At 59.1% G+C, this 4,589-nt stretch overlaps 1 protein-coding gene across 1 annotated transcript in view; it reads left to right on the top strand.

Annotated features, from left to right (window-relative positions):
* LOC113213380 (Schwann cell myelin protein) overlaps positions 1-4,589 on the top strand; it is a gene marked incomplete in the record, with an annotated part of 223,765 nt that overhangs the window by 136,330 nt on the left and 82,846 nt on the right.

Below are 4,589 nucleotides of genomic sequence, written 5' to 3'. Positions count from 1 at the left end.
CCCCCCCCCCCAGCCGGATCGTGCGCCCACCAATTTCATGTATCAAACATGGCCGTGATCCCGTGATGTTTTTGTCGGCCTCGATCAGGCGGGCCGCCGCTCTGCGCCGCTCGCTCGCTGTCAAAGGAAATCGATACGACCGAAAAAGACGAACGTGTTTTTCTTTTCTTCTTTTTTCCCCCTACTCGGGCGTGCTAGGATAAATCTTGAGTTATGCCCCTCGGGGTGCAAAGTATGACCGGACAAGGAAGGAGCTGGAGCAGCAGGGTGGGGCGGGACGGGGGGTAGCGGCGGGCCGAGTAAAAGTATACGCGGCCGCCACCCCGCCGAGCCTCGCCGCCGCCGGCGCCAGCCAACTTAGCGCGCAGAAAAACAGATTCGGTGTCATTTCTCTTTGCAAGGGGAGAATTCAATCCCGAAACCGAGGTGGTTGGTGGGCTTGGTGCAGGCGGGCGCGTGGGAGCGGGTAGGACCGCAGGAGCATCGCCCCAACGCCACTGATTCTACCGAGCTGAGTCTTTTACTTTCCGTGTACCGTGTACACATCACATTACTTCTACGTACTTTGCACACATGAAACACTTTGCGGTTGTGTACATGTATACCCAATATGTTTCAATGTTGTGACCTGTACAACACGTGACATTAAATTCCTGTGGTGGTTGGTAAATTCCGTAAAATTCCCGTCCTCTGTGATGTACAACTGAAGTCAGACCCCGCAGATAAGGTAGTGCCTGCTACACACCCTCTTCATGATGAAACACCACATGCGGCTGCCTGCGCTGCACTCGCACCCCGCCGGGCAGGGGCGCATATCTTGTTGCCGTCACTGGAGTTGTTCTTCTGGCCCCCGCCATAAGCTTATCTTAAAGGTGCGTTATCAGGCCTCCCACCGCCCCCTGCTGCCTGCCGTCTTGCGCGCCAGGGGTTTTTGTTGTTGTGTGTGCCACGCACGCACGCACATCACGCGCGCACGCACTCACGCTTGCGCCCGAAAACGCGCTCATAAAAGTGGTGCCATAGAGCTGTCCTCTAGTATTCCGCCGTTGGTTTAGCCCCCCTACCCTCTCCTCCCCTCCTCGCCACCACCCCCGCCACCCCCCTCCCGCACAAGTGGATTTATTAGGGAACTTCCAAATTTTATGGTCGGGCACCATTGCGACTTTTGCTTTGGCGCTGCTGTTTGTGCTCCGTGCAGCGGGCGCGTCTCCCCCTCCGCTCCCCGGCAATTAAATTCGCGAGCGGACCCGGAAGGAAAAAGGGACCAGGGAGAGGGAGGGAGGGAGGGGGTGCTTCGACGTGACGCATGAGTCGAATTTTCGTGTTGGCGCGTTTTTCAATTCCAGCGCGCTTCTGTACTGTAAATTCGCCGCCAGGACGTTCTGCGTTGAGCGGCGGGGCGGGGTGCGGGGTGTGCCAGGCAGGCCGGGGTGGACGACGTGTGCAGCTCGCGAGCCATCACCATCTCATATGCTGTTTGAAGCCGCTCCGCTCAGCTCTGCGCGCAGCCTCCCGGGGCGCAAAAGGTGGAGGCTGCCCCGAGAGAGAGAGAGAGAGAGAGAGAGAGAGAGAGAGAGAGAGAGAGAGAGAGAGAGAGATCGTTGGGGGAAGGGGGGTTAGCTGCCGGTAAGGACACGTGGAGAGGGACACGTCGAGAGGGTGCTCGAGGCTCGGAGAGGCCTGGGCAGGGCAGGGCAGGGCAGGGCAGGCTGTGCCGAGGCTGTGCCTTATCGTTACAAAGGGGTCTAACCCTCTTACCTGCGTTACTATTTCGTGTTTGCTCCTCGCTTTGCCGGCGGCGGCCGCGCCACGCGCCCTCGAGACGCGTCGAGGGCGGGATCGGCCCGCTGCAGAGACGCTCCGCTCGGCGAGACTGCGGGAGAAGGAGACGACCGCGGCGCGCTGTGGTGAGCGGCTCGCGCAAAAGCCCGTGTTGGTTTTGTCTGCACTATTTAAGGAGTTGACTTGACTAGACTTTAATTTGGCACGAATAATCAAACAGACTCGAGACGGTCCGCTCCTCTGGTCACCCTAATCGTGGACACGGCCACCGCCGTCGGCTTCTCTCCCGCGCTGGCTTCATCCTTCTCCTGCGCTCTGCACTCGGGGGCTGCTTAGGGAAAAATAGTTGACAAATTGTCCTTTACTTTACAGGAGCCGCCGAGGGAATCCTCTCAGAGTCGTCGTCCTCCTCCAAGTCGTCGGCCGCTAACGTTTGACCCCCTCCCCTTCCCTCCCTCTCCCTCTCTCTTCGTCCAGGGTCCTGGCTCTTCTCTGCTGCAGTGCAACACTCCATTTCTCCGCTCTCGTTTCCTCGCTTGCTAAATTTTCTCATTAGCGCCGCTTGGGCAGTGCGAAGGATTCAGCAAGTGGGGGCAGAGAGGGTTGGGCGCCCGGCGGCGGCGGCCGCTGCAACGCTGCATGGCCGCACCGCTTTGCCGTGCTGTCTCTATCCATGCCCCCCTTCCCCCCCTGGCAGGCAGGGTGGCGTCCAAAGCGAGCCATTGTGCAGGCTGAACCTCGGAGTGGAGTGAAAAAAGAACATGCTTTCTTCCCGAAACTGATGTTTAACCACGGGGGCCAATTCGTGTATCTCACTCTATTTGAGTTCTAACTCACGTTCCTATGTGAGTGGAGTTCCACACTTCAGCGATCGATGACCTCGAGGTCCCTTCTTATAGAGTAAAAGAATTGGGTGCTCATGATGATTCAAATACGGGGAGCGGGGTATCGCAGATACGCCTACGCCTATGCTGTCCCATATAGTGGAACTTGTTGAGTGCCAGTCAACGAGCACGGAGTATCATAGATGGAGCCTCGGCTGCCCTGAACGGAATGGCTCCCAAACATGTCCGGGTTTAGTAGCTTGCAACTCTTGCCACTTGGCGCTTTCGTCGCTGTGGCACCACATAGCACTGCAGCTAACGAAGCCATAGCGGCACTAGCGCCTACCTAGTGGCGACTTTTGACAACTCCAGAACACGGACGTGAGCCGGGCCCCGCTTTCATTCGCTGAAATACGGCAGCCGAGGCTCCATCTATGTTACTCCGTGACGAGTACCGCTCGGGCTGCGGGGGGCAGGGGCGTCCGGACCAGGCGCTCATGCGTTAGACTCCCTCCCGACCCGTTTTGATTTCTCGCAGCACTAACGGAACGGACCAACGGGTGCGAGATAGGCAAATGGCACCGCTTGATTTGTGTGGCTGCAGGACGGTGACTTTCATTCGAGCATCTCACGGACTTCGCGCCAAAGTTACCAAGGCCAGAGCTTTGGGGTTCGATCTGCACATGACCGCTCGTTAGCGTGTGAGTAGGGTTGCTTACCGCTCCTGTGGCTCAGCGCTCCGTTTCCTAGTGCAACCTGTCAAAACACTCGTCATCCTTGTCGAGTGCGGGTAGAGGTTTGTTAATGGTAAAACTTGTTTGGGACTGCTCTTTGGCAAGGTGCACAGGTCGGACGGAGGTGTGTGGGAGAGGGAGAGAGAAAAGGGGAAGGGGGGGGGGGCACAGTCAAAGTGCCTTCTACGTCTAATTAATTCCTTTGTAGTTTTTTCATAATCCTATAAGATTAAAGTCCTGTACGAGCAACTAGCAAGTAAAACAATAAACAATGCTTGAAAATTCCTCGTAAGCAATGAATAGCGTGTGCATTACGGACCTGTACTCCGGAAGCATTTTGCAGTGGTGAGGGGTAGCAGGAGGTAGCTTGCTACCCGGCACATTCTTGACCATTCTCCCCCGTCTCCGCCGTGCTGCAGCTGGGGCCCTGCCCGGCTCCACGCCAAGTCCGCCGAGTCCTTCTCGCCCTCCTGAGCACCACAAGGCGCTTCGAGGAGGGCGCCGCCTCGCATACCCGATGCCGGTCGATAACAGCCGGTGGTACCCGATGGGCGTACCCGATGGTGGTGGTGCCCGATGTTGCCCGACGATACCTCGATCCGCGATGCGCTTCTGAGGGGCTGTTTCGGCGGGGGCAGTAGATAGAGCGACGTTTGAACGAAAAGTTTCGGCGTGAGCGCTGACTGCAATGGACGGAGAGGCGGGAGGTATAGCGAGTTCGGGCGAGTTTGGAATGTTCAGTTCAGACTCGATTGCGCGCCCCGGTCGTGGCGGTGTCCATGCACCGTCCCGGCGTGCACGACCGCCCCCGCTCCCCGCGCCGCCGCTGTATCCGGCCGAGTAGAAGGGACGGCGGCGTGCGGACGTGACGCGCCCCGCGGCCCTGGCGCCGCTCGGCGCAGGGCCTCTCTGTGTCGGCATGCGGGCCGGGCCCGAGGTGTCGTGTCGGGTGTCAGCGGGAGCGGGACACCGACGACAGAGATCCTGCGGGTCCGGCCCGGCCGACTATATCGCCTGAGTGCAGCTATATAGGCAGGCCGCCGCCTTTGCCGGCGCGGTCTTTCGTACGGTCACGCGCGTCGAAGCGTGAGGGGGTGTCCCCGCCCGTCCCGCCCTGCCGTGTCGTGGCGGCGGCGGGTCCTTTGCCGAGGCCTCCTCTGTAATTCCTCGCCCTCCTCCTCCCCTTCCAGCGCACATTAACATTCAGATCAGTCTGGAGATGAAACTCTCATCAGAACCCTCCCCCCCC

The sequence above is a fragment of the Frankliniella occidentalis genome, unplaced genomic scaffold, assembly GCF_000697945.3.
Source record: "Frankliniella occidentalis isolate FOCC.00 unplaced genomic scaffold, Focc_3.1 Scaffold18, whole genome shotgun sequence".
Taxonomy (NCBI): Eukaryota; Metazoa; Arthropoda; class Insecta; order Thysanoptera; family Thripidae; genus Frankliniella; species Frankliniella occidentalis.
Note: the sequence above shows the minus strand (reverse complement) of the source record. Positions and strands in the feature narration are given on the sequence as shown.